Here is an 11,986-nt window from a genome sequence, read left to right on the forward strand (position 1 = left end):
GGGTATTTTGGTTCAGGTCACCTGCTACCCTATGGTTTCAGCAGCAGGTTGGGTCCAGGGTGCTTAAGATTTTACTTTTTATTTGTCAGAGAGACAGAGAGCGTGAGTACACAAGCAGGGGGAGAGGGAAAAGCAGACTCCCTACTGAGGAGGGAGCCCGACCTGGGCCTCGATCCCAGGACCCTGGGATCATGACCTGAGCGGAAGGCAGAGGCTTCAGCGGCTGAGCCCCCCAGGTGCCCGCGCACTCATCCTCTTCACCTCCTGGCCTTGTCGCCGCATAGCCAAGGAACGTTTGCTTCTCCTTTCCTGAGAGGTTTCCGCAGTGGTGTCCCTCAGCCGGATCGGTTAGGCAGCACGTTATATTCAGGAGGAAACAAATGGGCCTCCCAGAACCCTGTCCAGTTTTTCAGACTCTCTGTGGATGCGTGTTTACAGGCCAAGTCCCACGCACTGAGGGATGACTCTGCTGCTTTCAGAATCCTGGCCTGTCCGCTTCCCAGCCCCCGCGTCTGAGTTATTTGACATCTGGCAACAGAAGGACTGAGCGAGTCCGGTGCACAGCTGCCCCTTGACTAATCTTCTAGAATCAATAACCTGAGTCACTATACCTGACATTTATAGCATCCTCCTTAAAAACATGATCTATTTATTCATTTTTCAATTGCTTCTCTCTCCACGTCCCAGTGAATTAAATCTCTATCCTCCATCCCCAGCCAGGGGGTGGGGGCTTCTCTCTCAAATGCTTTCTCTGTCCAGGCTGCTTGCTGCTCTGGTTCCTGTGGTTTCCTCCTCCAGAAGCACCTTCCTTTTCCTGGACTCCTCTCCCAGGCAAAGGCTTCTTTTCTACAGGTCTCACGCACACAGCCTCCGACCACCTCCGTGTCTGTGCCCCAGACCCACCCTTGACTCCAACTTCAGACAAACCAATGTTTTAGTATAAGTATGTTCCAGATGTGGCATGGGATATACTTATACCTCAAAAATGATTTCTTGGTGGTCTGAAATTCGAAGTTAACCGGGCATTGTTATCTGTCAGCCCCAGCCTGACTTCTCCTGCATAGCACTTAACTCAGGTGGAAATTAGATTTCTGTTGGTATCATTAGCTCCATTGAGAGCCATGGGTAGGTTCCTTTCTCCCGTGTTTTATTCCTGGCTTCTAGCAGCAAGTTTTGAAACCAGAGGGCATGGAATGAACTCTCTTTGGTGAATGGATGAGTTCGAGGTAGAAGGAAGGAAGGAAGGAAGGAATGAGAGAGGTTAGGAGGGTGGGTGGGTGGTTGGGAAGGAAGAGAGGAAGGGGAGAGGAGGAAGGAAGGGTAAGAATAGAACCCATGCAAGGTACGTTCTCTTGACAATGAACTGTGTTTAGTTTCCGGAAGCACTACTCTGCTTTGCACTTCTGTGACTTTGTTGGTTTCCTTCCTCATCCGGTCACCTGAGCACAGGGGTCATTTGTCTGAATGCCCTCCTGGGCTCCCCAGGCTGCGCCAGAAGTCTCTGAGTTCCCAATGTACCCAGATCTTCCCTCTTATGAGGTACTTAACATAGGAGATCATTATGTATTAATGTGGCTGTCTCTCTCATCAGCCCATAAATTCCTTCAGGGCAGGCACAGTGGGTCATTCATCTTGGAATCCCTGGAACTAGGCAGAGCTGGTAGGTAGGTGCTCAGCCAGTAGTCATTGGTGTGTTAAGCTGGTTTGCTGACGGGTCACACTGACTGCCTAGTCTCAATGTGGCCCACCCTTGCTTCTTGCTTTGACCACCTTCAGGCTGATTTTGGCACATAACAACATCAAAAATGAAAATGAAAAACAAAGACAACAAACCCAACTCCAACAGGAAGTAATGTATTTTTTCTTTAATTGAAGCTTTAGGGAGAGATGGTTATCTGACTCATCCCAGAGCAAAATATCTAAATGTCTTCTTACTTTGCATCTCTTTTCCTCGTATACCCTTGATACTTCCCTGAATCTCCTCCAGTTTTGTCCCCCACCCCTCTCTGGCAAGCTGGCTCCAGGGTCCCAAGCACTGCCCCCAACTCCCTGTACCTGTAGTTTTTAGGGTTTTTTTCTTAGGTAGGGCTGTTTAGTCCTCTCTGGACTTTTCCAGTTTGTATCAGAGAATCCTCACCCCCCTCAGAGAAGTCTTCTTGGGAGTCCACTCCCTTAGAAGTTGGAGAAGGCTAGGGGAATTTTAAAGCAATCATTTAAGTTAGGGCTTCCTGGTTACACCAGAAGGTGGTACTATCCATCTGAAAGTGGGACAGGAATTAAAGTAGAAAATGTGCTAATTCGATGCAGAAAATGGAAGGTTGGTGGCATCAAGACCAGAGCTAATGAGATGTGCCATGTGGCAATGGGAGAGCAACCAAGGGAACAGAGACCTGAGAAGAGAAGAAGAGAACAAAAGTCTGGGGACCAGGGGTGCTGTGTTGAGAATGGGCTCTCGAACACCCTCCCACTGCCCCACCTAAAAATGATGGTGGCTCCTCCCTTAGGCTCTTTCCTACCGATGCTGCTGTGATTTCTTTCCTGCATCAGAGACCCCACTAGGGTACACCTGAGCTTGATGCCTTTGAATGGAATAGAGAAAAGAACTTGGAGAGGTTCCAGGGGATGCTTCTGAAAACACATACCACTCATTCTACTCTTCCCTTCTACTTTTGTGGTTAGATTCATCTCTGTTTATAAATGTTGGAACTTCCTATTACATTGACCCTTTCATCATGACAAAATGTCCCTCCTTGTCTCTAGTGGTTTTTTTTTTTTTTTTTTTTTTTGGTCTTAAAGTCTAGTTTGTTCAACATTAGTAGAATCATTCATGCTCTCCTGTGTTTGCCTGGTATATATTTTCCCATCTTTTCCTTTTCAGCCTGTTTGTGTCTTTGAATCTAACATTTGTCTTTCATAGGCAGCATGTAGTTGGGTCTTCCCCATTCCCCTCCTCCAGTCTGACAATCTCTGCTTTCTGATTGGAGCATTTAATCCATTTACATTTAATGTGATTTTTAAAAAAATTTTTATTTACTTATTTGACAGAGAGAGACATTCAAGAGAGGGAACAGAAGCAGGGGGAGGGGGAGAGGGAGAAGCAGGCTTTCCACTGAGCAGAGAGCCCCACATCGGCCTCATCCCAGGACCCTGGGATCATGACCTGAGTGGAAGGCAGGCTTAAGACTGAGCCACCAGGTGTCCCTTTAATGTGATTTTGATGTGATTGGATTTACACCTGCCATTTTGCTATTTGTTTTCTCTGTGTCTTTTTATTCTTCTGTTGCTCCTTTAAGGACTTCTTTTATTTTCTATTTTCTAGTGTGCCATTTTAATTCTTTTGTTTGTTTGTTTGTTTTCCACCATCTTTGTTTTGTTTTTAAGATTTTATTCATTTATTTGTCAGAGAAGGAGAGAGGAAGGCAGAAGGAGAAGCAGATTCCCTGGTGAGCAAGGAGCCCAGTGCGGGACTTAATCCTAGGATCCTAGGTTCATGACCTGAGCTGAAGGCAGACACTTAAGTAACTGAGCTACCGAGGAGTCCCATCACTATCTTATTTTGAGGTATTTAGTGGTTGCTCTGGGGCTCCTGTCAATTTTTAATTCTCATAAAATTACAGAATTTTGTATCACTGAATCTAATCACTTCTTTGTCAGATCAGTTGTTTATTCTGCAAGGATTTAGCCAACACCTACTTGTGTCAGACACTGTGATAGACGCTGGGGACTCAAAGATGAGCAGGTCCTAGTTTCTGCCCTCTAAAGAGGGATGTGACCCAGACAAAACAGTCAGCCATTATAGTGCAGTATGATTAGTGCTACATTACCGAGGACGCATGGGATAATACATTATGTCCATGAAAGCCAAAAGGAGGGATACCCATTCAACTTGGGGAGATCAGGAAATCCTTCTAAGGAGGCAAGAAGCCCAGGCTATTTATTGAAGAATGAGGAGGAACTAACAGGTCAGAGAAGTGGGAACTGTGTATTCTAGAAGGAGGGAGCAACCTCAAACACAGCCTGGAAACATGTTAAACTGTAAGCCTTGCAAGTAATATAAGGAAATGTTGGCAGCTGCATCCAAGGTCCTGGTAGGGTATGTGGAAGGAGAGAAAGCTAGAAAGGCAAGCTGCTAGGGAGCTAGAAAGGAATTCAGCTGCAGCCTGAAGGCAATGTTGAATTCCTAATGGATTTAAACAGTGGGTCACACTCATATTGTACAAAATGACTCTGTCAATTGTTTGGAAGATTCACGAGACAGAGAGTGGGAGACAAGAGTCAGCTTACGGGAATTGTCAGAGATCAGACATTTAGGTTGGGGGTGAACAAGGACTGGAACCAAGGAATTTGGCTTCTAGTCTGCTACTTTTTCTACTACATCATGTTCACTTTGAATCACATTTTCTTTTGGCATAATTAAGAAATTTTAATATAGTTTCAAAATGAACCCCACAAAATGAATTCAGACTTACATACCTCTCACAATCTAAACCTAACAGAACACCTTTCATCCAGCAATTCCACTTTTAAGAATTTAAACAGATGAAATAATGGGATAGATGTGACAGAAACTTAAAAAAGATTTTTACTGTAGCATTGACAATAAGAGCAGAAATATTATGTGGCTTACATGTCCATCAGTAGGGAACTGGTTAGGGGTACCCAGACATTGGAAGATTATGCAGTCATCAAAAAGGATGAGCTACGGGGCACCTGGATGGCTCAGTCAGTTCAGCATCAGACTCCTGATTTCGTCTCAGGTCATGACCTTGGGGTCCTGGGATCCAGCCCTGAGTCCAGCTCCTGCTCAGTGGGGAGTCCGATTCGCCCCCCCTTATCCCTTTGCCCCTCCCCCTGCTTGCTCTCTCTGTGTGTCTCTGTCAAATAAATAAATCTTTTAAAAAAGTTGGGGATGGGGGGGATGAGCTAGTTCTGTATTATTGACATAGGAAGTTGGCCATGATATTTTGAGTGAAAAAATTAGGCTATGTTTACTACATATAATTCCTTTCCTTAAAGAAATACTTAAGGTAATATATGTCCACCAAATTTGGGGGTAGTTTGAGGGTGAGAAATGGCTCTGACTTTCTACTTTTTACATTCTGTATTGCTTGAATTTTTATAATGAGCACATATGACTTTTAAAAGACTTTTTAAAAGCCTAGTGACAGCATCTCCTGCAGCCCCTGCAATAAATACCACAAAATTAATTCAATCTCTTACGTCTCCACTGCCTGAAGAGAAAGGAAAATGTCAACTTGTTTAGCCAGAAATTGCTATAAAGAACAGTCAAACATTAACTACAGTCCTTTCTGAGAAAATGGAAGGAAAATCAGGCCAGAAGGTCCTGGCTTCAGGATAGAGGTTAAATTGCCTTGTTGGTGAATGCTTCAAAGGAACGTTCCTTATACACCCAATGTGAGGCTCGAACTCACAACCCGGAATTGTGGGGAAGGACTGTTCCTTAAAATAAAGCTATTTCCTATCTTGATATCTAGTTAACATCAGCCTGCTTTGTTGACTTGGCTCATGTGCATCCAGTATACCGGCTCATTCCATGCATATATTTTTCTCCTTGGGGGCCATGTTCTTGAAGCAGCTACCTCCAGCATCACAGTACCTGGCCTTTCGTGTCAGGGATAAGCAGGGGTGACCAGTTGTATTGTGCACCATTGGGTAGCAAACACTTTCTTATGTTGCAATCTCCATAAAACAGGTAGTAGGGGCAACCAACTAGCCTAGATTGCTCCGGGGCTGATGGCTTCCTGGAATGCAGGGCTTATCAGTGCTCAACTGGGGGCAGTCCCAGGCCAATCAAGATTTTGGAACACCCTGGTGGTGGCCATCATTGTGCATTTTTCAGGTGACATTTTTCTATCCTTCCCCTATTCATTTCAAGCCTTCTTTGTCGCAAGAGATTATAGATGCTTCGGAGCCCATGTAAATGATTTCTCACAAAATACTCATTGTAACCAGATTCCACTAACTGAACTATTGCTCTGTTCAAAGGAGAGTCTTTCGAATGTAATTTGCTGAGTGTTGAGCTCCATTTTTTCCTGCTCAGCCCCCACCATGTTCACAGTATAACAGAGTAGTGATCTTGATCTTGTAGCTTCATGCAAAGTCATTTATGGTCAAAAGCCTATTGCATGTTCCCAGATATTAGAATCTGTGTTGAGATTGAGCTGTTGTCTGGGCATAGGTGATTTTAATATGTACTTCAGAAGAGAAACGGACCCGAAGGAAGGCAAGTAGGGCCGGAAACTTGACAGTTCTTCTTGGTCCCTTCCAGTGGCTTGTTTGAGAAGGACACATTCAAGCATGACTGCTCTCCATCAATGCAGTTAATAATTAATACTGGCCATGGCTAAGCTTATAATGATTACAAGTTAGACGACAGAAGGAAAAATTAGTTAGGCATTAACAAAATGAGACATAAGTTTTGACACTATGATCTGATTAGGTATAACTTGACTTTGCAAAATACATTTAAACAAGTATACTGCATGTGTTTATTATTGCAATGCAAAGGAATTAATTTTGCAAGCTCATTTTATGAGACTTTCTTTTTTAAAGATATTTATTTATTTATTCATTCATTTATTTATTTATTTATTTATTTATTTGACAGAGATCACAAGTAGGCAGAGAGGAAGGCAGAGAGAGAGAGGAGGAAGCAGGTTCCCTGCTGAGCAGAGCAGAGAGCCTGATTCGGGGCTTGATCCCAGGACACTGGGATCATGACCTGAGCTGAAGGCAGAAGTTTCAACCACTGAGCGACCCAGGTGCCACTTTATGAGACTTTTAAAAAGAGGTTTATTTATTTATTTGAGAGAGATCATGTGCATGTGCCTGGGCACAGGGGGAGGTTGGCAAAGGGAGAGGAAGAGAGAAAAATCTTAAGCAGACTCCCCGCTGAGCTTGGATCCTGAGATGGGGTTCGATCTCACAACCCTGAGGTCATGACCTGAACCATAACCAAGAGTCAGGGGCTTAACTGACTGAGTCACCCATGTGCCCTTTTTTTTTGAGAGTTAAAACACTCTTGGGATGCCTAGGTGGCTCAGTGGGTTAAAGCTTCTGCCTTCGGCTCGGGTCATGATCCTGGGGTCCTGGGATGGAGCCCCACATTGGGCTCTCTGCTCAGCAGGGAGCCTTCCCCCCTCCTTCTGTCTCTGCCTGCCTCTCTGCCTACTTGTGATCTCTGTCTGTCAAATAAATAAATAAAATCTTAAAAAAATAAAAATAAAACACTCTTGATATCACAAAAGACCCTCTTCTAGGAGACTGAAAATTATTTGATCCCAGAGGTAGGATTTCTTGTTTTTTTCAATAACGGCTGCTGTTGTCCCATACACTCAGTAGAACCTTGATAAATGTCCTAGACTGAATTGAGGTGCTCGACAAGTGTAGGAGAAATAGAGTTAGTCATTATTCAGTTAGCATCAAATTAGGGTTTATTATTTAGAGAATTTCTTATTTTTTTAAATAATTTTGATTAGGGGTGGCTGGGTGGCTCAGTCGGCTAAGCATCTAACTTCAGCTCAGCTCATGATCTCAGGGTCCTGGGATCGAGCCCCGCATTGGGCTCTCTGCTTAGCAGGGAGTCTGCTTCTCCCTCTCCCTCATCCCCTCCCCCTGCTCATGCTCTGGCTCTCTCTTCTCTCTCTCAAATAAATAATTAAAAAATTTTTAAAATGTGATTAAAAATGGGGAGACCTGATATTTCTCTGAAAATACAAAATTGGGCCATAAAACTTGGCACATGGGAAGAAAAAACTTTTTAAATATTTTCCCTCGTATTCTTGAGTGTGGTTGACTTTTTTGTTCATTCAGCCTTGAAAATGAGTGACCCCTCACAGGTCACTGCCCAGGAGGGAACAGAAAGCTCAGTGTGGTCCCTCTGCTTCCTTCTCTGAAGTGTTATCCCATACCTCCAAAACTTGAATGAGTTTACTAACCACAGATAAACCTTTCTGGATTGGCTATCATGGAGCCAGAAACAAAGACCCACACTATCCCAGCATTCTGGAAGAAGTTCTAAACAAAGGTCAGAACAAGATAATAATATTCACACTTTCAGAGAGCTTCTGCACCACTGGTCATACCCACACACTGACTTCTTTGCTGCTTCTCATCTCCCTCCCTTCTTAAAATGAAGTTTCTATTTTGGAATAATTTTAGTCTTAGAGAAAAGTTCTAGTCATACTGCAGAAAGTTCCCATGTCCTCTTCACCCAGTTTCTTCCAGTATTAATATCTTCCAGAACAATGGCACATGTGTCGAATGAAGAATTTTAGGGATGCCCAGGTGGCTCAGTCGGTTAAGCATCCAACTCTTGATCTCAGCTTGGGTCTCGATCTCAGGGTCGTTAGTTCAAACCCCACATTGGGCTCCATGCTTGGTGTGGAGTCTACTTAAAATTTACCTGGTGCAATACTATTCCCTAAGCCACAGACTTGATTTGAATTCACCACTCTTCCCATTAATGTTCTTTTTCTGTTGCAAGATTCAGTCCAGCCTCCCACACTGCTTTAGTGTCTCCCTTTGTTAACTAATCAGAGCTGCCCTGTCTGAATCAGGACAATGAGTCTCAGTTCCCTTTTCTCATTGGAGTGTGTTAGAAACTAGACAGCAGACCCCAAATGGAATAACTGATGCCAGGCCCCACTGAGACTTAACTTAATTGCAGTTTTAGCTCTCCCAGAAATGGAACCTTAAACCAATCAAGACTTGCCTGATAGATTAGTTACATCCTCTACCTGGCAAACCTGTGCCATCCCCTTAAAGACAGTAACCATGTCATAACCAACCCACCTTTTTGTCTAGTACGACTTTCTTCTTCCTGCTCCCTTGTGGCTATAAAATCTCTTACCTTGTACCGCTTTTCAGAGTTCTGTTCTATCTACTAGATTGGCTGCTGCCCGAATCGTGATTAAAGCCCTTAAGATCTTTAAAATGTATTCGGTTGGATTTTGTTTTTCAAAAAGTGTGTTCTCCCATTGGACGCGTTTACTTATTTCTCATTCATTCAACCAGTCATAATTGAGTCCTTGCCAAGCGCTGGAGAAACAGAGCACGTGTGAGCCCCTCTGTAACAGAGTCATGGATAGAGTAACCGTGTGATGGGAAGGAAACTGGCAAGACAGAAGGGTACTGAGCCTGCGGGAGACCAGGGAAAGCCTTTTAGGGGGGGCACTGATACTGAACACCTAAAGTGTGAGAAGGAGGAGTTTGCCAGGTGAGAAAGGCAAGAATCCAAGCAAAGGCCCCCTGCAGAATAGGTTCCCCACTCTGGGAACTGAGAGTAAAACAACCAACCAGGAGGGGATCCAGGCGAGGGTGGAACGCAAGACAGACCGGATGCCGCTGATTTGTGAAATGAAAATGTATGAGAACCAACCCATTTGATAGCTGCATGTTAATCACGTTTTCCCGCATTTACCACTGGCTGGCGTGGCCCATTGTCTGTCATTCTCTCCCCTACTGGAAGGTGAGCTTCTGGAAGGAAGTGACTCTGCCTTATTCACCTTGGTTTTCCTCCCTCTCCCAGTGCCCAGCAAGCCATTTGTACACAAAGGATCAGAACGTGTGTTTATTGAGTCAAGTTAGACTTTCGGTTGCATCCCATTCTCGTTACCGTGGCTTTAAATTGTGTGAGTTACATCCAATTTGTCAAGGACTATTTTCTCACTGAGAAAGAGCTGCCCCTTTTCACCTGCTGTGAGCTGCAGGCAGCTCTGCCTCCAAACACTAAAAAAGAGAAGAACCCTCCCTCCTGTCCATAGTGGGGGGGGGGGTGCCCTAGAACCGTGGAAATGTGTGAGAAAAGGGACCTGATTCCAAACTATGATTTGTCTCTCTTGGATTCAGAGGAGGAGGAGGAGGAGGGGCGGGGGTGGGCAAAGGGGAAGGAAAGGGAGGAGGACAAAGGGACACCTGAGAGGATGTCGCCAGCGGCTATCTGACGGTGGCAGCATTATTTTAAGTGACATTTGCTTTCTTTGATAATCTGCAGTATTTTTAATTAAAAAAGACTATGACTCAACCGTGCCTAGGTGATGAAGCTTTTATAAAACCGCAGAAGGACAGAGTTCAGAGAGCTTCCGGGCTGCTGAACATGTGGACAGACAGGGAGACGGGCCTCTGGAAACTCGCCACCCCGCCCCCATACCTCGCCCTACACATCTCCTCCATCGGCTCTTCCTAAATTATATCCTTTTATAATAAACTGATGATCTAGTAAAAAAAAAAATTAATGAGCATTCATCTTCTTGTTATCAGAATAAAAAACCTAGGTACTTTTATGGGAGAGGGAAAAGCAGCCTCCTGCCTGAGGAGGTCATCTGTTGAGGGATGGAGAGATTTTGCTCTGCAAACCCATTGTCCTTTCCCTGGCCCTGCACCTCCGTTGTATTTGTGAGAGTCTTCCTTGTGGAGTGCTGTGTGCTGGGACCGCCAGTCAAGATGCCACACCCTTGCTAGCCCAGGCTTGGGTACCGATGGAGCTACACTAACATAGGCATTTGTCTGTGACCTTAGTGTGGCTTCCCCCAACCGTCCTGCAGCCACTGTTGGCTCATGGAGCCGGTCCTGTGACCGTGACCAGGGGGGGCCCACTGCCTGAGGGTAGTTGCAAAGGTCAGTATCGGGAGGAGGCACTGGGAAAGTTTGTAGGATCTGGCCTGCCTTTCTAGGTTCTCATTTCGGGAGCTTTTGCACACAGAAGGTCAGATCTTTTTCAGGCAACACAGCTGACACTGGTTAACTCAGAAATTTGTCTCTCTGTCCTCTCCTTGTGTGTTTGAATCTTGAGCACAGTGTCTGGAGACTGAAGCCAGGAAAGGGTGTGCTGAGTCAGCTTGAATTTTCTGCCACTTGGATTGATTGATTGATTTTGTACCCAGAACTCGGTAGTATCATGGGTCCTCTTCCTTTCAAAACCTGGCTATTTAGCCTTTTTAAAAATTATTATTACTTTGTAACGATTTCCGCGTGCTTCCAATAAACTCCTTTTTTTTTTCTCCTTAAGGTTCTCTGCTCTGCAAGCTTACATAAATGGGATCCACAGTGAGACCCACACAGAGTGGTCCCGTCATCCACATACGCTCATAAGCAGAAGTAAAATAAGAATCGCACAGATTTGGGCTGCCTGGGCGGCTCAGTGGGTTAAATCCTCTGCCTTAGGCTCAGGTCATGATCCCAAGGTCCTGGGATCGAGTCCCGCATCGGGCTCTCTGCTCAGCAGGGAGCCTCCTTCCCCTCTCTCTCTGCCTGCCTCTCTGCCTACTTGTACTCTCTGTCAAATAAATAAAATTTTAAAAAAAAGAATCAAATTAATATTTACCCTTAGTACCTTAGATGCATCCTCATATTTTCTATTCACTTTTATTTCATTGTTTAAACTCTGTTTGCAGCCCCTTAAGCTGATCAGGGGGTTACCCCCACACATGGAAAGCCTCTCGGTTATCCAGAGTCGATTTCTGTTGGCTTGTCAACCAGTCCTATCTCCTGTGTGCGGAAAGCCCCCAGACGAGCACCTATGAGAGAAATACCAAACCACGCCAACTGGTCTCTCGGGCAGCATATTCTCCCCACCTGCAGGACAAGCTCTGCAAGCTGAAAGCCTGCCACTGGTGACTGGAAGAAGCAGGCACAACAGCAAAGGCAAAGCAGCCAGAACTTTCTCCTCCTGCAGCAAACAAACCGTCACTTGGGATCTGACCGCCTTCTCTCTGCCTGGCATTTGTCTAGGCAAGGGGTTGACAAGCCTGCAGGCCAAAGACGCCCACTTAAATGGTTGGGGAAAAAAACAATCCCAAGAAGAAAATCTCACGACGTGGGAAAATGGCATGAGATCCAAATTTCGGTGTCCAGAGATAAAGTTCATAAGGAACATGGCAGTGCCCATTCATTCGGGCGTTCTCGTGCGCGGCAGCTCTGGGGTTCCGCCAGGAGGGCCGAGTCATTTTGAAAGAGACTGTATGGA

At 45.0% G+C, this 11,986-nt stretch overlaps 1 protein-coding gene across 1 annotated transcript in view; it reads right to left on the reverse strand.

Moving 5' to 3' along the window:
- The window catches only part of BMERB1 (bMERB domain containing 1), a 106,325-nt gene that overhangs the window by 74,460 nt on the left and 19,879 nt on the right, over positions 1-11,986 (reverse strand). The gene's annotated exons all lie outside the window — the stretch shown is intronic.

This window comes from Mustela nivalis (genome assembly GCF_964662115.1).
Source record: "Mustela nivalis genome assembly, chromosome: 19".
NCBI classification, from domain to species: Eukaryota; Metazoa; Chordata; class Mammalia; order Carnivora; family Mustelidae; genus Mustela; species Mustela nivalis.